Below are 24,572 nucleotides of genomic sequence, written 5' to 3' on the forward strand. Positions count from 1 at the left end.
TTACGCAGGAGGTCAGACTAGATGATCACAGTGTTCCCTCTTTGCCTTAAAATTTATAAGTCTATGCATAATTTAGAAAATCTTTAAATGCTGCCAGGTGGGAAATAGGTTTTCCCATCCCATTAAAATTTTTGAGATTTAAAAAAACTTCCCATCCCAAATCGAGATGAAAAGTCATATTCTCAAAAAAATTCACAAACTGAAAATCAGAAAAAAATAATTAAAATATCAGTTTGGATCAACAGAAACATTTTGTTGTGATAATTTCAAAACATTTCATTTTGACCATTTTTTTATTTAAAAAAATAGTTTTACTCTACTTAGTTTACATTTCTAAACAAAAAGTTGTTTTGAACCAGAAAAGCGGAATTTTTCATTTTGAAAATTTCAAGTGGGACACTGACAATTTTGAAACTTTTTTCAAGTTGAGAAATTTGTCAAAACCAACCATTTCCCATGAAAATTTTGGTTTTAAACAAGTCAACTTTTACAATGAAAGAAATGTTCAGTCAAAAAATGCCAATTATTCTCTACCTTTAAATATAAGAACTAAATAATAAAACACTAAATAAATAACAGTTAAATAGGAAATTCTGATGTGTCCCAGTCACTGATATATTGTGGGCATAAGTCTGCAACTTGTTCCATGTGGGCAGACACCTGGATCCATGCAGAGCCATTTGCAGGATCTGAGCCTAGATTAAGACACTGGGACTCAATAGTGACATAAAGGACTGTGTTTTATTGATCATGTCTGCATTTGGAAGTTTTGAAGGCAGATTCTGCACCCCCTGGAATTGCCTGTGTAGTCATTTACACCAGTACAAAATGGGTGTAAAATATGACTAACTCAGAATGGTAACATTTCACACCCAGTTTGCACAGGTGCAAGTAGCTATGCATGGTGCAAGGCAGTGGAAACAAATCAGGCTGAGCATTTCTTGACAGATTTTTCTCTCCCTCTGTTAAGCTGGATTTCATTGTTGCTCCTAAATGGAAACTTTCCAGCACAGGATGTGTCTGATGCCGCCCCAGTGTATTTGAACTATTGGAAGGAGAACTATCAATTTTCCTTATGCCTGACATCACAGCAGATAACAGGCATTCCACCTAAAGAGACTCAAAAATATAAAGCATTTTGTGAAATATCAGGTTTCTAGGATGAGCAATATTGGTGGAGCAGCCTTGAAAAATTTTCAATAAAATATACCAGATAAGCATAATTTCTGCTTCTGCTGTTTTTATCATGGCTGATGACTAAAAAGCTAATGTCATTTTTCTTGCTGGCCAAAACAGCAGAGGGAGACCAAAAAGCAAGTAATCTTAGAATATCAGGGTTGGAAGGCACCTCAGGAAGTCATCTAGTCCAACCCCCCCTGCTCAAAGCAGGACCAATCCCCAATTTTTGCCCCAGATCCCTAAAGGACCCCCCTCCAGGATTGAACTCACTTCCCTGGGTTTAGCAGGCCAATGCTCAAACCACTGAGCTATCCCTCCCCCCTAATATTAGTCTTCTTGCCACTTCCTTATTCAAGGTTGGCAAGGTACGGCTTTCTTCCAATATTCAAGATCAGATACCAGGCTACCATGCAGATTGGTGTCTCTGAAGTACTCCAGCTCTGGTCTGTGTACTGAATCTTTAGTTTCCCCTGGCTCATCTTCAGTCCACAATCATTGCAAGAGCCATCCTACCGATAGAGCTCTCTGGTCTCCATTGGGTATGCCAATATGCACATAGTCTAGCCTTCCTCAGCTTGTCTTCAATTGGAGCAATATGTGTAAGGCCCTTTATAAATTTCCTATCATAGAGTATCCAACTATTTGACCATCTCAAGAAGTTAATTTCTATGGTGGAGAGCATACCGATTTATTTTCTTGTGACTGGTCAAGTCTCTGTTCCGTACACTGAGATGGGTCTAATTACAGTTTTATACATTCTATCTTTTAAATGTATTTGCCTCTTTTTGTCATGGAGAACTGGGATCAGCTTCCATTGTTTTCTTCAAGCAGGTTCAGTACAATGCCAGGCATCACTCAGTAGGGTATCCATGTCAGTAACCATTGATCCTAGGTATTTAAAATTCTTTCACTCTTTTAAGCTCTTTGTCTGTGTTATCCTTTATGGTGAATCCTCCTTCCTCAGTTATCTTAGCCTTGATCTTACCAACGTTTAGTCTAAGACCAGCCTGCTCAAGACTACATTGCCTCTGTTCAAAGTTGGCTTGCAGAGTCTCACAGTCTTCCCCACATATCATTAAGTCATCAGCAAACAACATGTTCCAAGGTGTCTCCCGTATCACATCCATAACAAACAAAAACAGGCCAGCATCAGGGATCAGCATTGAGCCAACATTTACTGGAACTTCTGTGCTGTAGCCCCATTTACTTTTGACTGTGATAGTCCGTCTATCATACATATCCTGGATAAGATGGAGATACCTTTCTGACACACCTCTCCATCACAAACTGCACCGAACGAGTTCTCTTGGTTCACAATCGTAAGCCTTCTTCAGGTCCACAAGGACCATGCCCAATTGCCATCTCCTTTCTCTGAATTTCTCCACGAGGATTCATACCACAAATATGGCATCAATTGTGCTCCTTCTCAGCATGAATGCATACTATCCCTTCCAAATGTCAACTGTTCCATGCAGACACTTTTCAATATCTTCTCCCATATTTTCATAGCATATGGTATCAGCTTTATTGGACAATACTTAGCACACAGTGTAACATCTCCTTTATGTTTAAAAATTGACACTATAAAACTTCTATGCAATTCATCTCTTTCTTGAAAGTATCATTGAACAAACTTGTAAGATACTTGATGCATTCTTCTCCAAATGACTTCAGAACATCCACTAATACTTCATCTGACCGAAGTGCTTTCTCCTTTTTCATTCTCCTATGTGCCTCTTCAAGCTCCTCCTCCAGTATGCAGCTTATCGTGCTCCAGTTCAGCCTACATGTTCTTTGTTCCTCCAGCTACTCCTCATTCATAAATCTTTCAAAATAATGACTCCTAACTTTGTTGATTGATTCACCATTTGTTTGCAATATAGAGTTGGTTGCTCCTGCAAGAAGTCATAATGATAAAAAAAATAGCTAATTACAATGAGTTCTATAATTTATTTGATATCTACTGAGATAGAAAAAAGGCTACATAAGCTGCATTGCCAACTCATGATTTTATCACAAGTTCCACAATATTTGTTGTTTTCCTTAAAGCCCCAGCTCTAGGAGTCAAGTGAATGTAAGGACTTCACATTTCATTTTTTTAAATAGCAAGTTTCTACCCTCATGTTTGTAGAGAAAAGCATGAAGAGAAAAGTTTGCAGAGAAAAGCATCTTCCAAAGGCTCCTAAACAGAAGGTAAATAAAGAGAACCTGTTACTGCATCACTTCTGGGCTTGCAACAAACCACAGCTAGTTCCTCAGTCAAGTGCAAGAGACAGAAGGGTTTTATTCGGCTGTCACTCCCTTCAGTCAGAGCATGACCAGCAGCAGACTTACCCAGCAACAATAGGCAAGTCACTGGTAGCAAATCAAAACAGCTGTTCTGCATCAGGCTTAGCTTTGGCAGGCAGCAATTTCTAGTCAGTTTCTTGCTCCAACCAGGCTTCTCTCACAGAGTGAAAGCTGGAGATCTCCTCCCTCCCTCCCAGCCAGCAGTCAGCTGAGGTGGGCCCTCCCCTTTTAACCCCTCTCTCCAAGCCTGTCGCATATTGCAGATGTAGCAGGGAAAGGCTGATTGAGCCCACATCAGTCCTTTCCTGGACAGTTTAGGGTTTGTTCACTCTATCACAAATCCAATTTAGTATTATATTTTGGGGGGAGCTGACTCATTTTTGAATGCTAGGGGTGGCAATACTGGGATATGTGTGGTATTATATATAAAAATCCAGATGTTTGTGTAAAAAAATGTTACCTGTATGGCCTTAAGGCCATATATTTCACATACTAACTTGGTATTGAAGGTGAAGATTTTCAAAGGCACAAATGGCAGTTAGGTACCCAACTTTTTAGCAGGAATAATGGCCTTCTGTGCTTTTGAAAGTGTCCTCTAAATAAGAATTATGTCAGAGAATGTGTGTGGTTTGGTGCTCAGCTGGTTCATAGGTTGTGTTTACTGTTCATAAGCAATTGTTGAAGAATCCATTAACATTAGTTAGCTGAAATCAAAGACTAAACCCTTCCAAACAATCCATTACAATGTTAGGGCCTGATTTTCTGAGGAGCAGAGAATCCACCTCTCTTGTTTTGGGTGCTCAACGTTTCTGAGTGGCAGACCTGAAGTGTTTTCAAGTGTTAGGCCTTTCAAGCATACTGAAGGCAGTGAGGTCCAGTGGATAAAGGCACTGCCCCAGGAGTCGGGAGATCTGGAGAGAAATCCTGGCCTCATTCAAGTCAATGGGAGTTTTGGTGACTTATTGGGCATGTATCTGTTCCCAGAAAGGAGCAGCACTAGTAAGGCGTGGTTCTGTGCTACACAGTGGGCAGAAGGGATGCCTACCACCACTCAAAATGCCATTCTGAATTGGGGTGTACAGGTCCCTGGCTGGCAGCTGCCTCTGAACACACTGGAGGGAAAGAGCACCAGACATCTACCAAAGACATTTTTAGGACCGTCTCAAAAACAACCAGCATTTTCCCTAACCCTCACACCAAGAAGCCAGTACCCAGTAGGGATGTCAGGAGGAGGATTTGTCAGGAGGGTTATTGACGGGAGTATTTTATTTTACTTTTTTTGGCACTAGGATGAGAACTTGCTTCTCCTCCCTGTTGAACAGAGATGTGGTATACAGGTAGGCCCAAATCCTCAAAAGGTATTCGGTATTAAAATCAGTGGAAGTTACATATTATGGCCCAGATTCTCAAAGGTATTTAGGCTTCTATGTTTTTGTTTCTCCAGCTGAAACTGTTCACTTTTTGGCTAAACAGATAGAGGAGACACAAGTCCAGATGGAAGATATCTGGTCAGCACTGTCTACCTGGCAAACTCTGAATTCTGAACCTGATATTTTAGTTGTTTAAGTGACACAGAATTCTTGGAGCAAACATTTTTAACCTTGGTGCTAATAGATCCAACCAAGTCGATACATTATTAAATAGTCTCAAAGTACTGCACACCCCTTGGAATTTTAAGAGCTATATTTGAATTATATATTGTTATTCTGAGGGTTGGGTGAAACCTGACTGAAGCTGGTGGGAGTAACAGGATTCAAAATAAATACAAAAAAGCAGTTATGCTCCTTTATGGAATAAGATAACTGAAACAATAGGAGCCATAACAATACGATGAGGTTGTATACAGATGAGTTTATATTTATTAAATGTGTAGTAAAGATTTCAAAAGAAATACGGACCCTGATCCCACATCTCTTAAAGTAGATGGACTCATGCATTTTTGAAATTCCTCCCTACCCCCCACATACATACACACACACACATCCCCCACCATGTAGAAGTGAATACATTGTTTTGTAGTGAGTAATGTTATAGTATGCGTTAGTTTTCCAGTATATTGGAAATGGACCTTTTGAACAGGAAATCCAGTTTTTATGGTGTTCTGATAACTTGTTATTTTTTATTTGTTTTTAGTTTTGCAAATTTTAGGGGGCAAAGTTAACTTTGGGTGGTTGGTGTAAATCAACTGAGGTGATAGCGAGTAATGAAGTGTTAACTATATGGCAGTGGAAAACTGGCTGGATTCCTCAAATTTTTTGGCACTCACATTTGAATTTTTGTTTCTTAAAAAGGTGCAAAATTGTAATAAAAGTTCATTCAATATTTGCACGTTAGCTGGACTCCACTGATACAATTTTAACCATAAATCTTCTAACTGAGGGAGAGATTTTTCCAACTCACAGTTGGGATGTTAGAGTGCCTAACTGCCTTTTGGAGTTTTGAAAATCTCTCACAGGGGGGTTGTAAATTAAAAATCACTGATAAAAATCACTTCTGTTACATTTACTGGAATATCACAAGAACTTTAGCTAACATGCTGAATAGGATAATTTCCCAAAGGCCATTTCAACGAAACCAGGTAGCTACAGGGAAATAACTTTTGTTCTAGTGGCAAAATGCTTGCTATATTGCATGAGCTGATTCACACAGGGTACAGATTATTGGTGTTTACGATATGGAAGCTTCTTATGTTCTTATGTTCGTTCATTTCACAGATGTTTTCTAGCTCTCTAAGGGCTTGTCCACATGGTACAGCAACGTGCCCTACAGGGGTGGAATTCTAATGTGCACCAATGTGTTTTGTACAAACTGTCCCATATAGACCCTACTGGCGAGCACTAGAAACTCCCTAGCGTGCATTTATGTAGTACTGCATACCCCTATAGAGTGCATTATAGTACATGCACATAAGCCCTATATCTGAGGAGAAGAGTTGTGACAGTACAGGGGATGCATCAGGCAACTGTTATGGAAAAGTGCTGATAGACAATATAAACAGGCATACACAGAACTTGCAGCATGATCGCTGGCAAACTTGAAACCTATTCAAAGCACAATGATCATTTTCATAGATGCATAGAAAACCAAAACTGACAATCAGGCAAAAATTCAGTTTGACTATAAGCAGGGTGATGAATCAGGCAAAGGTCTGCCTAACAGTTTGACACTTGCCAGTAGACAGATTTCCATGAAATTAAAGTATCTGATGACAATTTGAACTAATGAATCCACTGTAATTAACTCATTAACTCTTGTTCCAAGGATTTTACAAAAAGCTAACTATATTGGATGTTGTAAATTTTGATAAAATACAGCAGGCTTACACAAAGTTTACTTCATCCAACAAACATTTGCTAAGCCTATTTCTCCTCCACTGAGAGAAAGATCCAATGTAACAATATTGCCTGGCATGACCGATCCTAAGGCTTCGCAGCTTCACTCCACACCATAGCCATTCAGAACTTCACAGCACGGGTGGGGATAAAGCACAGGTCCTGAGCCCGCCTCTGGAGAGGGAAGAATCTCCAGAGCTGCCCCAGGGGGGTGGAGGGGGGCAAGCAGGGCAATTTGCCCCAGGCCCCAGGGCAATATACTATACTATAGTATTGCAACTTTTTTTTATGGAAGGGGCACCCGAAATTGCTTTGCCCCAGGCCCCCTGAATCCTCTGGGCGGCACTGAGAATCTCTTTTCGCTATGTTTGTATTAGGGTTTGACAGGTGGTAGAGCAGGCTCCTTGCAATGGAGAGTAGTGTATATATATAACATTAAAAAGGTCTTCTTCTGACAGAGTGGGATAAATCGGTATCAAATTATGAACTCCATTTTGTATTATGTATCTAAGTTTGCCTGAGGGCAGCCTATTGGTAATTCCTTATAAAAAATTGCCCCGCCCAGGAGAGATACTTTACACATCAAAACCATCAAACTGAAATATGGGGCCATCAACTCTGATAGTGTCTCAAGTGCAGATCCAGCACCGTGGAACAATGTTTTTTCTACAGAGGGGCCCACAGGCAGGTGGCTGACACGTGTCAGGTGGAGCACATGGCTCAGAGACAAAGGTGAGACCCTACTTAAGAACAGGGTTCTGCTCTGCATGGGGGGACCTGCTCATCACCACATGTAAGAAGGTTTTGCAGGAGAGGACAGGAGGAACTCCACTGTACCTACTCACAAACCACAGACTCCCAGAAGGGGGAGATCAGGGTACAGAAGGGTGCATCACAGGAGTTTTTGTTTTCAAAGATCTGTAACTCAAATTCTTTAATTGTAAAGTCATGGTGGTTAAGAAATTCTGTTGCTAAGCCTGTGTTCCTTGCTCACCTTCCACATTGTCCCTAACAGCATTAAATTAAAAGCCCAGAGAGGCAACAGCTTAGGTGGAACTCTGAGGGGGGGGGGGGGGAGCATGCAAGTGAGTGAGGGAGAGGGAGGTCTCCGACATCGATTTCAAGTTCTACAGCAACTGGGCAGTGGTGCCCCATGTCCCAAAGAGGAGTGTCACACAAGAGGTCTGAGCCTGGGAATGTGCCCCTTCGATCTGGAACCAGAACAGTGTCTAGGGTCTACCCAGTCCCAGTTGACTTAAAAGCACATGAGACCCAGCAACTGGGTCTACACACAGCACCAAAAGGTGTCTGTACAGTGGGATACCAGGCTAGGCTGTGATAATTATATAGTAACCATGGATGTGATTTTACTTTATATCTTATTTTAACTACAGGGAATACTGTGGGTAATGAATGTGATATGTGTGGGTAACTAACTATAATAATGATCGCTGTACACGCTAGCCAGTACATTACATTTAGCAAAGAAAAACTTCTTACTCTATTTATTTTACTCTAACAATTTGAGCTGTGCCTTTGCCCTAGAGATCTTAAGGATAACAGTGAAGGTGGATATTAAACCTTTCTAGCCTTCCAAAGAAATTACAATGCAGTACTTGCAAATTGTTCAAAAAATTACATTGTAACAACTACAATTCTCAAGTGGCTTCCTTCATTTCCTTGAAATGTTGTAAAATAAATTCCACTCTACCCCTCACTAGCAGTAACCACAGACATTTTTATGACAAGAAACTCCTTCTCCCACTCTCCAATTTTTTTACCATGGCCATATTAAGGCACAGGAACTACAGGCCAAGCAGCAAAAGCAGCAGTTAACAGCCAGTTGCAGAGACGCACAGTGACCACAGTGACATTGCTCGGCATCCCCATCCCTTTCTGGCATGCGAAGTGAACCCCTGTGAATACACTTCTGAAGTCTGTGTCTTTGATAACCAAGCACAGCCAACTGTGAGTGGGATGCAGTTGGGGGGTGGGGGGAGGGGTGATGTGTTAAAGGGAAGTTTGTTTGTCACTTTTCCACCACAAGTTGGGAAACTGAGGCAAAGAACACTGCCCAGTACACTGCAGGGTCAGGTTTGCGTATGGTCACATGCTTTGGAAGGTGGTTGTGGTGTTTTCCAAAATTAATGCTTGGTTCTCTTTCCCTTTTAATACAAGTTCTCTTTTGTTATGCACAGACGCAGTGCTTGCCAATGGGGGAAGTATTGCCTCTTAGAGGCACCCAGGAATAGTGTTAAATTTTCCCAGATTATTGGGTGGTGGCTCAAATTCTGTTCTGTATTGTTAAGAGGACCCACTAGTCATTGAACCTGGCCCTTGTTGCTGCCCACTCCACCTGGCAGAAGGGTTACAAAAGTAAGATTATCATGTAAATCATTTAACTCCAAGAACTGGAACACTGGGGAGGGGTGGGGGAGACACAACCAACTAATATCACAAATCTCATGATAAAGTCACAAGATTTAGCAATATGCCCACATGAGTCTGGTGGCAACTTGAAACAGCTCTGAGAAGAGTGAACTGCCCCATTTATATAATGCTGCTGAACTGTACAGCAGTGCCAAGCAGAGGTGGGGCCTTGTTAGATGGGTTAGGTCATAGAACGAGGCCATGGGAGGGCCCATGTCAGGTGTGTCTAGGACCTGGAATGCCTTAATTTGACTCTGCTTACTATAGAATTCTGATTCCAAATCAATTCTAGCTTCCACTACTGCAAAAACTCTCCTGATTCCTGGTGGAATGGAAAGCTTGCCTGTCAGTCACTATGACATCTTCTGGGCTAAACACCATCTCAGAGTCACTTGCTAGCAGGCAGTTTAGATACAGCACAGCTACAGCAAAGTACCTGAAAAAGCTCAAGGCACAAAATCCCTTGAGTTGAAAATACAATAGCAGCTTCTGTGTTCAGACACAGAGGTTTCAGGGAGATAACCCTCCACCATATTTGTGGTCCCAGCCCTGCAGCACCTCCAGGAAGAGGAGACTACAAAGAGAAAGGAAACTCCTCTGCAATGAGGGACGGATTTTGTTTTACCTAGCCCAAATACTGGAACAGGCTATGTTTGTAGGGCTGAACTAAGGCAATACAGCCCAGGCTCTGAGAAGAGCTGTGAGGGCAGGAAATGTCCTCCCACCCCTAGTGAGGAGGGAAGAAGAAAAATAGGGAGAATGAGCAGCTCTTGAAGAGAGAGCTACAGGCTGAAGCCAAAGAAGCTTAAAAACAAACAAAACGTTAAAGGCACAGAAACAGCAGATAACCAAATGTGAAGAAAGAAACAAATTTTTCCCTCTGTGGGCAACAGAGCTAATATTCCTCATAATCCCTCCTAAAAAAATCTCTTAAACCTTACTGGTAAAGCAGCATGGCAAAAAAAAAAAAAAAAATGAGCAGTTTTATGTTGCATCATGGATTATCAATAAGAGAAATGATAAGTAAGCTTCCTCATCCACAGCATCAGACAGAAATCCAGAACAGCTGATTAGTCACAGAACTGGGAGGAAACCAATTGCCTACTCTGCGTTCAATTTAGCAAGTTAGACATCAACTTCTCTGCAGCAGCTCTGAGGCCCATAAGTACAGGGTGTACAATACTGGGGAAGCTATGCTGCAGCTCCCAAGCCTACTCCCCCCTACCCCAAACTCTACTCTGGCCCTTTAGGGATAGGTCTCTTTCCTGGATGTGTAAGCTAACAAACAGAGCTGAAAATAGGGGCGTTTGAGAGGGAGTTCTGTTGGAGGAGAAGGAAGGAGGCAAGCTCCTGTTCCTTGGGAGCAGTGAGTGCGTTTTTGCGGGTTGCATGGTTTTTGTTTTTTCTAGTTGGCAGAGGCTGGGAGGGGGTGGTGTGCTATGAGAGAAGCAGAACCTTTGATCACAGCAGTGCCCTGATTAGGGTGCAAAGCTTCTCTGACTAGAGGGCTTATAAAGGCGGCAAAGCGCCAGCCGGTGGCACAGGAGCAGCAGCACAGAGCTGAAAACGGGGGAGTGCAGGGGAGGTGGTGTTTGGCGTTCTGGTCGTGGTGTGGGGGGGTTTTCCCCCTTGACAGAAGCGTAGGCAGGAAAGCTATGACAGGTACAGCGGCAGCAGTGGTAGTGGACTAAGTGGCAGTGACCCAAGGAATGGAAGAGATAATGAAGATGACGGGATGTGAAAGCTGTGGCGTGTACATGATCCTGGAGGGAGTACCCGAAAAGAGCTTTGTTTGCATGAAGCCTGATAGAGCTGATGGCAGAGAAGCTCTGGGGCTTGGAGATGCAGGTGGAAACACTGGTTGAGATCTGAAGGGGATTTGAGCAGATGATGGAGGGAAGGGAAGAGGAGGCTGAAGGGGAAAAAGTCAGGACTAGCAGATGCAAGCTGGACTGGAGAACTGTGAGGGGAGACTGCTGGGTGAGGAAAGTGACCAGTGGTAGCATGTGACCTTGAGAACCAGGCAGAGGAAAAGACCAGCTAGTGAAGGAGAAATAGAACTCAGGAACAGGTCTGTTGAGGTGGAAAATGAAGAAGGGGCATAGTAGGCAGTAACAGAGGGTGGGAGGACAAGGAAGAAGAGAAGAACAGCTAGCCTTATAAGAGGGGACGAGTCACCAGAGATAGCCAGAGTTCAGAGCCCCAGGAAGATACAGAGGATGACTTGCAGAAGACTACAAGCGGGAACAAAAGACAAGGGGACTTGTAGACAGAAAGAACAGAAAGAAAGCTGAAGAATCACACCAACACCAGGAAGAGGCAGGTCTATATGATGGAGACTCTCTTTGGGACAGAAAGTCCTGTCACCAGAGCTAATCTGGAGAACAGACGGGTGTGCTGTCTTTGCTGGGATCTAAGATACAGGATGTAAAACTGATCTAAATGGGATAAGGAAAGAATCCATGGATTTTCCTTCATGTGGGAACAAATGATACAGCTAGATTCTCAATGGAAGACATCAAGGAGACTAAGCCAGGCTGGGGAAGATGCCTAAAGAAATGGAAGCTCAGGTGATTTTCAGTGGGATTCTACTTGTCACTAGGATAGCAAAAATGAGACAAGATTATCATGATCAACAGATGACTCGGGTAGTGGTGTTATAAGGAGGGCTTTGGAATGTTTGACCCCGGGAGGTATTCATGGACAGATGGACTGTTCTCATGGGATGGACTGCACCTGAGAAGCTGAGAAGGGAGGGAAATAGATTCCTGTGATGGGGGTTGACACAATTGATTAAAAGAGCTTAAAACTAGGAACTCAGAGACTGTTAGGAGATGTTCATGTAATCTCCATGCCTGATTCTAACATTGACAGAGAGGAAAATCAAGAAAGAGAATATAGCAATGGAGCAAGGAAAAGGGGTGGATAGGAGAATGAACATACAGAGGAAAGATAGCTTCATTGGTATTTCCACTAACAGTCAGGTAGGTGATACTGGCAGTAGACTTACTGTACCTGATCAGATGAGGAATCTGGGTGAAGCCAAGCAGATGTCTATACACCAATGCAACGAGCATGGGTAACAAAATAGAGGAATGAGAACTACTGGTGCAGAAAATGAAATCAGATATATTAGGGATAAGAGAAACATGGAATAGTAGTCATCATTACTAGAGTACAGGAATTGAAGGATATGTGCTGTTCAGGAAAGACAAAATAAAGATAAAGGTAGTTAAGTAGCATTGTTTGTTAATGATGAGAGAGACTGTAAAGAAATTAGAAGTGATGGAATGGATAAAACAGTCTGTTTGGGTCAAAATCACTTTGGGGAAGAAAGCTACCAGAGGCTCACCTGGGATAGTGCTTGGTATGCTACAGACCCCCAGGATCCGATCTGGTAATGGACAGATATCTCTAATGAAATCAAAACTACTAGGAATTGTGTGATTATGGGAGACTTTAATTTCCCAGATAAAGACTGGAGGACAAGTGCTACTAACAACAGTATGGGCCAGATTTTCTTGGATGTTATAGTTGGCAATTTTTTTCAAATAGTCACCAAACCTACCAGAGGTGTTGCCATTTTAAATTTGGTAATGGTGAGCAGTGAGGACTTCACAGAAGAACCGGCTGTAGGGGACAACCTTGGTTCAAGTGATCATGAGCTGATTCAGTTTAAACTAAATGGAAAAAAATAAAATATGCAACTAGGGTGCTTTATTTTGAAAGGGCAAACTTCAAAAAAATAAGGAAATTAGGGAAGTGAACTGGATGGAAGAACAAGGGTCTGAATGTAGAGGAGGCTTGGGATTACTTTAAATCAAAGTTGCAGAAGCTATCTTAAGCCTGCATCCCAAGCAAGGGGAAGAAATTCATAGGGAAGGGTTGCAGATCAACCTGGATGAGGAAGCACCTCAAGGAGGTAATTGAGAAAACAGAAATCCTACAGGGAATGGAAGATGGGATGGATCCACAAAGAAAGCTACATCTTGTAGATCAGAAAGTGTAAGGATAAAGTGAGAACTGCCAAACGCCAAGCAGAGTTGGACCTTGAAATTGAAATTAATACAAAAAAAAGTTCTATCATCATATAAATAAAAAGAAAATAAGGAAAGAAGAAATGGAACCACTAAACACTAAGAATGGAGTGGAGATTAAAGATAATCTAGGCATGTCCCAACATGTAAACAAATACTTTGCCTCATTTTTTAATAAGGGTAATGGGGAGCTTAGGGGTAGTGGCAGGGTGGCTCATGAAAATGAGGATATGGAAGTAGAAGTTACCACATCTGAGGTCAAAGTCAAACTCAAACAGATTAATGGGACTAACCTCCATCCAAGAATATTAAAGGAACTGGCTCATGAAATTCCGAGCCCAATAGCAAGGATTTTTAATGAATCTTTAAACTCAGGGGTTGTAGCCTCGGACTGCAGGATTGCTAATACAGTAACTATTTTTAAGAAAGGGGAAAAAATGATCTGGGAAACTACAGGCCTTTTAGTTTCACCTCAATTGTATGCAAGGTCTTAGAACAAATTTTGAAAAAGTAGTTAAGGACAGAGGTAAAATTCAAAATGGTTTTACAAAAGGTAAATCATGACAGACAAACTTGATTTCTTTTCTTTAAGATAACTGACTTTTTAGACAAAGAAAATGCAGTAGATCTAATCTACATGGATTGAAGGCATTTGATACAGTTCCACATGGGACATTAGTTAAATTGGAGAAGACGGGGATTAATATGAGAACCGAAAGCTGGATAAGGAATTGGTTAAAGGGGAGATTACAAACAAGTCATACTTATAAGTGAACTGTCAGGCTGGAGGGAGGTACCTAGTGGAGTTCCTCAGGGATCAGTCTTGGGACCTATCTTTTTTAACATTTTTATTACTGACCTTGGCACAAAAAGTGGGAGTGTGCTAATAAAATTTGTGGATGACAAAGATGGGAGGTATTGCTAAAATGGAGGAGGACTGCTATATCCTACAAGAAGAACTGGAGAACTTGAAAACTGGACTAGTAGAAATGGGATGAAGTAGTGCAAAGTCATGCACTCCGGGACTAACAACAAGAATGTTTGCTATAAATCAGAGCTTTATGAGTTTGAAGCAACAGAAGAGGAAGAAGGCCTTGGTTATTGGTTGATCAACGGATGACTGAGCCACCAATGTGATGCAGCCATGAAAAAGACTAACGCAATCCTAGGATGCATCAGGTAAGGTATTTCCAATAGAGACAAGGAAGGGTTAATACCATTATACAAGGCACTGGTGAGATTTGATATGGAATACCAAGTGGTGTTCTCGTCCATTCTCCCCGTGGAAGGAAAAGGCCTGGGTAGGGACCGTCGAATCGTGGAAGTCAACGAATGGCTACGCAGGTGGTGTCGGAGAGAAGGCTTTGGATTCTTTGACCATGGGATGGTCTTCCATGAAGGAGGAGTGCTGGGAAGAGACGGGCTCCACCTTACGAAGAGAGGGAAGAGCATCTTTGCGAGCAGGGTGGCTAACCTAGTGAGGAGGGCTTTAAACTAGGGTCACCGGGGGAAGAAGACCAAAGCCCTGAGGTAAGTGGGAAAGCGGGATACCGGGAGGAAGCACAGGCAGGAATGTCTGTGAGGGGAGGGCTCCTGCCTCATACTGAGAATGAGGGGCGATCAGCAGGTTATCTCAAGTGCTTATATACGAATGCACAAAGCCTTGGAAACAAGCAGGGAGAACTGGAGGTCCTGCTGATGTCAAGGAATTATGATGTGATTGGAATAACAGAGACTTGGTGGGATAACTCACATGACTGGAGTACTGTCATGGATGGTTATAAACTGTTCAGGAAGGACAGGCAGGGCAGAAAAGGTGGGGGAGTAGCACTGTATGTAAGGGAGCAGTATGACTGCTCAGAGCTCCGGTATGAAACTGCAGAAAAACCTGAGTGTCTCTGGATTAAGTTTAGAAGTGTGAGCAACAAAAGTGATGTAGTGGTGGGAGTCTGCTATAGTCCACCGGACCAGGGGGATGAGGTGGATGAGGCTTTCTTCCGGCAGCTCGCAGAAGCTACTAGATCGCACACCCTGGTTCTCATGGGTGACTTTAATTTTCCTGATATCTGCTAGGAGAGCAATACAGCGGTGCATAGACAATCCAGGAAGTTTTTGGAAAGCGTAGGGGACAATTTCCTGGTGCAAGTACTAGAGGAGCCAACTGGGGGGGAGCTTTTCTTGACCTGCTGCTCACAAACCGGGAAGAATTAGTGGGGGAAGCAAAAGTGGATGGGAATCTGGGAGGCAGTGACCATGAGGTGGTTGAGTTCAGGATCCTGACACAGGGAAGAAAGGTAAGCAGCAGGATACGGACCCTGGACTTCAGAAAAGCAGACTTCGACTCCCTCAGGGAACGGATGGGTAGGATCCCCTGGGGGACTAACATAAAGGGGAAAGGAGTCCAGGAGAGCTGGCTGTATTTCAAGGAATCCCTGTTGAGGTTACAGGGACAAACCATCCCGATGTGTCGAAAGAATAGTAAATATGGCAGGCGACCAGCTTGGCTTAACGGTGATATCCTAGCGGATCTTAAACATAAAAAAGAAGCTTACAAGAAGTGGAAGGTTGGACATATGACCAGGGAAGAGTATAAAAATATTGCTCGGGCATGTAGGAATGAAATCAGGAGGGCCAAATCGCACCTGGAGCTGCAGCTAGCGAGAGATGTCAAGAGTAACAAGAAGGGTTTCTTCAGGTATGTTGGCAACAAGAAGAAAGCCAAGGAAAGTATGGGCCCCTTAATGAATGAGGGAGGCAACCTAGTGACAGAGGATGTGGAAAAAGCTAATGTACTCAATGCTTTTTTTGCCTCTGTCTTCACTAACAAGGTCAGCTCCCAGACTGCTGCGCTGGGCATCACAACATGGGGAATAGATGGCCAGCCCTCTGTGGAGAAAGAGGTGGTTAGGGACTATTTAGAAAAGCTGGACTTGCACAAGTCCATGGGGCCAGACGAGTTGCATCCGAGAGTGCTAAAGGAATTGGCGGCTGCGATTGCGGAGCCATTGGCCATTATCTTTGAAAACTCGTGGCGAACGGGGGAAGTCCCGGATGACTGGAAAAAGGCTAATGTAGTGCCAATCTTTAAAAAAGGGAAGAAGGAGGATCCTGGGAACTACAGGCCAGTCAGCCTCACCTCAATCCCCGGGAAAAATCATGGAGCAGGTCCTCAAAAAATCAATCCTGAAGCACTTACATGAGACGAAAGTGATCAGGAACAGTCAGAATGGATTCACCAAGGGACGGTCGTGCCTGACTAATCTAATCGCCTTCTATGATGAGATGACTGGTTCTGTGGATGAAGGGAAAGCAGTGGATGTATTGTTTCTTGACTTTATCAAAGCTTTTGACATGGTCTCCCACAGTATTCTTGTCAGCAAGTTAAAGAAGTATGGGCTGGATGAATGCACTATAAGGTGGGTATAAAGTTGGCTAGATTGTCGGGCTCAAAGGGTAGTGATCAATGGCTCTATGTCTAGTTGGCAGCTGGTGTCAAGTGGAGTGCCCCAGGGGTCAGTCCTGGGGCCGGTTTTGTTCAATATCTTCATAAATGATCTGGAGGATGGTGTGGATTGCACTCTCAGCAAATTTGCAGATGATACTAAACTGGGAGGAGTGGTAGATACACTGGAGGGAAGGGATAGGATACAGAGGGACCTAGACAAATTGGAGGATTGGGCCAAAAGAAATCTGATGAGGTTCAATAAGGATAAGTGCAGGGTCCTGCACTTACGACGGAAGAACCCAATGCACAGCTACAGAGTAGGGACCGAATGGCTAGGTAGCAGTTCTGCGGAAAAGGACCTAGGGGTGACAGTGGACGAGAAGCTGGATATGAGTCAGCAGTGTGCCGTTGTTGCCAAGAAGGCCAATGGCATTTTGGGATGTATAAGTAGGGGCATAGCAAGCAGATCGAGGGACGTGATCATTCCCCTCTATTCGACATTGGTGAGGCCTCATCTGGAGTACTGTGTCCAGTTTTGGGCCCCACACTACAAGAAGGATGTGGATAAATTGGAGAGAGTCCAGCGAAGGGCAACAAAAATGATTAGGGGTCTGGAACACATGACTTATGAGGAGAGGCTGAGGGAACTGGGATTGTTTAGTCTGCAGAAGAGAAGAATGAGGGGGGATTTGATAGCTGCTTTCAACTACTTGAGAGGTGGTTCCAGAGAGGATGGTTCTAGACTATTCTCAGTGGTAGAAGAGGACAGGACAAGGAGTAATGGTCTCAAGTTGCAGTGGGGGAGGTTTAGGTTGGATATTAGGAAAAACTTTTTCACTAGGAGGGTGGTGAAACACTGGAATGCGTTACCTAGGGAGGTGGTAGAATCTCCTTCCTTAGAAGTTTTTAAGGTCAGGCTTGACAAAGCCCTGGCTGGGATGATTTAATTGGGGATTGGTCCTGCTTTGAGCAGGGGGTTGGACTAGATGACCTCCTGAAGTCCCTTCCAACCCTGATATTCTATGATTCTATGATTCTACTCTGTGCAATTCTGGTCTCCCACATTTAAGAAAAGTGAATTCAAACTCAAGCAAGTGCAAAGCAGGGCTACTAGGATGATCAGAGGAATGGAAAACCTACCTTATGATATGAGACTCAAAGAGCTTGTCTTGTTTAGCTGAGGGGAGATCTGATTGCTTGCTATTAATACCAGGGAGGGAGAGGAGTTAAGTGTCAGCGTGGACACAAGAACAAATGGATATAAACTGGCCTTCAACAAGTTTAGGCTTGAAGTTAGATGAAGATTTCTAACCGTCCGAGGAGTAAAGTTCTGGAACAACCTTCCAAGGGGAGCAGTGGGGGCAAAAAACCTAGCTGGCTTCAAGACTGAGCTTGGTAAATTTATGGAGGGAATGGTATTATGGGATTGCCTACAATGACATGTAGCTGATCTGCAACCGCTAGTAACAAATATCCCCAATGGCCAGTGATAGGACACTAAAGGGGGAGAGTTACTACAAAAATTTTCCTGGTTTTTGGCTGGTGGGTCTTGCTAAAATGCTCAGGGTCCAACTGATCGCTATATTTGGGATCAAAAAGAATTTCGCCTCCAGGTAGATTGGCAGAGACCCTGGGGATCTTTTGCCTTCCTCTGCAGCATGGAATATGGGTCACTTGCTGGTTTAAACAAGTGTAAATGGTTGATTCTCTGTAACTTGAAGTCTTTAAATCTTTAAGTCTTTAAAATTTGAAGTCTATAAATATGTGGACTTCAGCAACTCAGCCAGAGGTTATGGGTCTGTTACAGGAGTGGTTGGGTGAGGTTCTGTGGCCTGCAATATGCAGGAGGTCAGATAAGATGATCATGGTGGTCCCTTCTGGCCTTAAAGTCTGAGTCTAATGCAGTGGTTCCCAAACTTGTTCCGCCGCTTGTGCAGGCCAAGGGACGTACTGGCTGCCGCTTCCAGCAGCTCCCGTTGGCCTGGAGCAGTGAACCGCGGCCACTGGGTGCCGCGATCGGCCGAACCTGCTGACACGGAGGGTAAACAAACCTGCCCGGCCGGCTAGGGCTTTCCCTGCACAAGCGGCGGAACAAGTTTGGGAACCACTGGTCCAATGAATGACTTCTGCCATTGCTGCTGATAGCAATTTGGGACCTCAGTGTGTACAGAATTGTGCTGTTTCCTCAAGCAAGCAGGAAAGGCCTTGGGCTGTTGAGTTCCTCTTATAAAAGTGGAAAATAAGACAGAAGCTTAATTTTGTGAAATAGATTAAAGTCCAGCCAGGTCCCTTGTTTGAGAGTTAAAGATGTGATTTTACAAGGAAGGAACCAACAATTCAGAGTTCAGAGCTAAATCAGATTGAAATCCAGTCTGTTCCAAAGATGGAAAAGTGTTCTAAGTGGTTCCGTATCTTCATATTGTAAATGGGCCAATTCCAGGTAGAATGTATTAGTGCCATAGACACAAACAGTGAGTTTGCTACACTGATCACAGAGAGGAACTGGGAAATTAGGAGACTTTCAACATCCTTTTGTGTTAGTAGCACACAGACAATAAAGCATTCATAACCATGAGCATAAGCCTTTAAGGTACATAGATTTTTATTGGATTTATATGGTGGAGACACAAAATATATCATGTAACAGCAGTAAGAGTCAGTTGGATTTGGATCTTGTACAGTAGAGGGCTGAGCCAATACAATTTAAAAAATGCAATTTAAAGTAGACCGTATAAGAAGTACTCCAGGAACAACCAGCCAAAACAGAGGGTGAACATTAAGTAGACTAACTGTTCAATATATAACCAGGAAACTATCTTAAGAGTTATTGCAGAAAAATTCTCAAAGCCATCAATCTAAACCAAATTGGTGGTTATAAGCACATAATTTGTATTGGAGGCCTAATACAGTAAGAGCTAGACTACTTAAAATAAAAATCAGAAAGTGGGTTCAGTTTATCATTTTTCATACAAAAGTATCACCTGGAGAGAACTCAAGATAGAGGAAGTAGTGATAATGTTTTAAGGAATACCATTTGTTCATATCAAATAAGTAATTTAGGCTTCCTCAGACAGTAAAACACTTCAAGATGATTTAACAATGATTTAAAGTAGTGAAGGACTTGAGATCCATTTCTGCCACCTTTATGTTGAATAGTACCTTACTCAGAAAGCGGTTCCATTGGTGGGTGGGAAGATCTGACCTTTAGTTAACTATTCTGTTGATAATACGCAAGCCAGGATAGATTCTAGCTCAGGGGTGGGCAAACTTTTTGGCCCGAAGGCCACATCTGGGTATGGAAATTGTATGGCGGGCCATGAATGCTCACAAAATTTGGGGGGTTGGGGCGTGGGAGGGGGTGTGGGCTCTGGGTTGGGGCCAGAAATGAAGAGTTCAGGGTACAGGAGGGGGAACCAGGCTGGGGCAGGGGGTTGGGGGGGGGGGTGAGGGCTCCAACTGCGGGTGCAGGCTCTGGGGTGGTGCTGGGGATGAGGGGTTGGGAGTGCAGGAGAGTGCTCTGGGCTCGGACCGAGGGGTTTGGAGGGCCGGGAGAGTGATCAGGGCTGGGGCAGGGGATTGGGGCCCGGGAGGGGGGCAGTGGTGCAGACTCTGGGCAGCACTTACCTCAAGCAGCTCCCAGAAGCAGCAGCATGTCCCACCTCCAGCTCCTACATGGAGGTGCGGGCAGGCTGCTCTGAGTGTTGCCCTGTCCACAGGCGCTGCCCCTGCAGCTCCCATTGGCCATGGTTCCCGGGCTGCAGGGGCCGTGCTTGGGGCGTGGGCAGTGTGTCCTATGCGTAGGAGCCGGGGCATTCCGCTGCTTCTGGGAGCTGGGTGGAGCCACGGCACATGCAGAGTAGGACCAACCCCAGACCCTGCTCCCCGGTGGGAGCTTGAGGGCCGGATTAAAATGTCTGAAGGGCGAGATGTGGCCCCAGGGCCGTAGTTTGCCCACCCCTGTTCTAGCTACCTCTCCTATAGCTGTGCTGGTTTTTCAGAGCAAATAGCAGTAAGATGTAGTAACAACTAATTTTTTGTTAAAAACGGTAGAACAGAGACAAATCTGAATACAAACAGGCAGCTAAGTGGTGCTGAGGGAGGTGATGCTATTGTACTTCACTCTGCATCAGCCACAAAATTGCTTGTGTAGCCAACAAACCCCAAAAATATTTATGTAAAATCGATATCAGTTAATTTAAGGTTTAACCCCCCCAACAGCCAGTAAATCAATTACTTATTTCTATGGCAACCTTAACACTACCCTCTTCCACATATGCATTTCTAATATGGACTTTATTACATGATTATAAATGTAATGAATAACCTAAATCCCCAAAACTGAAAACAAACTTTTTAAATTCAACATGGTGCTGTGTTACCTCATGAGAAATGTAGTTGAGATGCTTTATGCTCCCATTCTCTTCTGTGGCCCAGGCTCTCGGGCTAGACAATATCTTCCAGGATGCACCACTGTCTCCCCTCTTGGTGATGGGGGAGGGTTTATCACAGGAGTCCCTGGTCATGGGACATCATGGAAGATGTCGCCTGGCCCATATAGGAGAATGGGAGCATAAAGCACCTGAACGACAACTTCCCTGAAGCATGGTGGCACCATTTTGAATTGAAGTACTTTGGTTTTTGCTCTTTTGCCAAGAAGTTTGAATTTTCCGTGGAAAGATTTGATGAAAATGGAGGGAGGAAAAAAAAAGTTTGTCAATTTTCCTTGGCAAGAAAAACTCACTTCCCAAACAGCTCAGAGTGGGGAAATTAATGTTAGACCATAATGTAAGTGAGAGCCCATGACACATACCCTATTTAGCCGAGACAGAATCGGCTAGGAGAAAAGACCCTTAGATCCGCAGTCGTACATATGTTCTGAGCCAGGATCAACAGGCTGAGAAAATAACATTTGGGTGGGTGATATGGGGGAAGGGAGGAGAAATAGACTTTATGAAACTATAGTTTTGTTTTATCACAAAATGTCATTGTTTCCTCTTCAGTATCTAGCCAGTCATGAGTGAAACATTCTGGAATGTAATTAAAATGTTGGCAGTTCATTAGCAGACATTTCAGGGGGAGCAGGATCAAGCAAACTTACCCCAGAATAAATGTGATAATTTTATTTTAGTTTTCACTCTCAGTATTTAACAATCCAACTTTTCAATGTCTCAGCAAAGGAAAAAGTGACCGTGCATGATCTTAATGATGAAATATTTAGAGCCTGTGTTTCCCTCTACCCCCACCTTAAAATTAAACAGGCCAAAAAAGCCAATTTATGTTCTGTATCTTGCTGAATGATATGCATACAGTTTATGATTATCAATAAAAAATCTGATGTAAATTGGCAACACTTGCAAAAGATCTCTCCCCACAAGCTTTGCAGCATTCAACAAAACATTAAATTTATTTCCCAGACCTTAAGGCTGCTCTGATTTATGTTTTGTTCATTCATTTTTGTGTACAATTCAAATAGCAAAACAGCTGAAATATTTGTGAAATAAGATTCAAAAAATACTACAATATCTGTATCCAACCTAAATATTTATGTGGTAAACTGCTGCAGTCTGGTGAAATTCAAAGTCTCTCCTATATGCTAGATAGCTACAAAAAGAAAAAGTGTACGCTCTATATCCAGCTCTTGGAACTTGTACAGTAACTGCAGTCTCTTCACACGGGCCTGAAAATGCAAGTCAGATTCTGTAAAACCCTGGATTATGGACCTTTTCAAAGGCAGATGTGACAGCTTCCACATACGAAAAAACAGGATCCTTTACAGAGAAAACAGCTTACGTTCAGCTTTCACCCACAAACCCAGAAGATTGCTTGAGTGAGATATGTATGACTCATCTAAATGGTTTTAAATGGCTGAAAGGATGCAAAAGGTGAGACCTCATATATGGGATTAGAGAGGTCTCGTACTCACAAACTGAAAGTCCAATATTTAGCAAGTCTTAAATGCTTTCAGAGTTCAGAGTGCTCACTGCACCTATTTGTTATCTGATATTGTTATACTCCTATTCCTAAATCAGTAATTGTATAATAGCGTTAACTTACTCCTTGGCCAGCACTTTCATTCGTAATGGGAGAGTTAGATTCATGGGCTTTGGTTTTCTGGCATTACAATTGATGTGTGATGCTTACTCTTAGCTTTCCTCCATTTAACCCTGTTAAAAGCTCAGAATCAGGTTCACAAAAGCCAGTAGTGTTGGAACACATAAAGCACTTATCCCCTAGCTCATCGTGTACAGAGTATGCCAGCAGATGTCTAGAGGGGACTGGTGTACCACTTCACTCACGTAGCACAATCTTAGAGTTACAGTACAGGCAAAGAGTATTTCTGTTCCAGGAGTCTCAGTAACCCATATATTGGTGTAAGCAGAGTCAGAATGAGCTCTACCCTGACATCTGGTCGCGAGCTGTGGATAGGACTTCAGGGGCTGATCTCGTTTGCATGGGCACACCCATCCTGCCTAGCATGATGGACTGCTTGCCCAAATGGTCACTTTGGCTGCTGTGGGATCCCCAGTCTCTTTTTTATTGGGACAGGTGTAATAAAGGGTTGTTATGTGAATCAAGGACAGTAGAACTGTACTTGGCATTTTATGACGGAGGGGCTTGCCCTCAACTAAAGTAGCATTTGCTAGGCAAGGGACATGGGCTCCAAAACCCAGTGAATTGAGAGAGGCTGGGGATAGGTATGTGTACTGGGTTGCATGTATGCTACTTTGACACCTCCTCTCTCTACTGTGTAATAACAGAGCTAATTTTGGCTCCATTAGGAATCTTGTTACATGCTTGTTACATACATGAAATCACTGATACCTACGTCTAAGCATTAGACCTACTTTGGGTTAGTGGTACACTAGCACTGAGATTCCCCTACTACCACCTACTGTTTGCTCAGCTCTAAAAAATCATCCTTAGTACACAGAGATTGGATCCACATGGTATGCGGGGGTTTGGGGGCATTTAGAGCCAGGATTCCTGAAGGGTTTTTAGGAATTTTTACTAAAGGGGGAGTGTTTTGCAAAGCAGCTGGAGAACTACTGCACAATGCATATATGTTTGTCTAAGTCTTTCCCAAAGTCTCTGCATTCTTTATATGAGGGCATTATTGTAGTTCCACAATATTATACTATATATATATAATATCAATATTCTGGACACTTATTACTCTGCTTGTCTCTCCCTAAAGTGTTTCTCTGCTGCATCTTACAGTCTTTTGAATGCAGCCTCTCCTAGACCCAGCAAGGTTGGAAGTTTTGTCATCCACATTTACTGGATTTTAAGTCCTCTGCAGTACTTGTACTTATTTACAATATTTCAGCAGAAAGACCCCTATAGTGATGAGTCACTGTCATTTCCAAAGGTGTCATGCTGAGGTGGTGCTGTGAGGAAGTTGCAGTAGCAGCTAGCTGTTAGCCTGGGATAAATAAAATAAGAATTCTGTTTCTAGCAAGATTTATTCCGTAGCTGTGAAGTTCTCGTTCCAGAGACGGTGGCAATTACAGTACCTCTTCCTCAGAGAAGAACTCTGTTGGACGTACCAGTGTGCGGGAGACCTCAGGATATATAGAAAGCGCACAAGTTCAATATGTGAACTCAGTGGCATGCAACTTGTAACCTCACTCTCTCCAGAGTGAGAGGGAAGCACCACAATTCACTACAATCCTCAAAAAGCCAGGGGTGACAACCTGCCGCATTGAAGGCAAGGGGAGCTTTGCTATGGACTTAAGTGGGGCCAGAGGTTCACTCCAGATATTTAGTTTTGCACTAGAGAGAGCAGAATCACCTTCCATTATTTCCTGAAAGAAGCAGACAGTTGCTTTCTAAGTCTCTTCCATAAGAGCCTTGTTTCTT

Source organism: Eretmochelys imbricata, chromosome 1 (genome assembly GCF_965152235.1).
Source record: "Eretmochelys imbricata isolate rEreImb1 chromosome 1, rEreImb1.hap1, whole genome shotgun sequence".
Lineage (NCBI taxonomy): Eukaryota > Metazoa > Chordata > Testudines > Cheloniidae > Eretmochelys > Eretmochelys imbricata.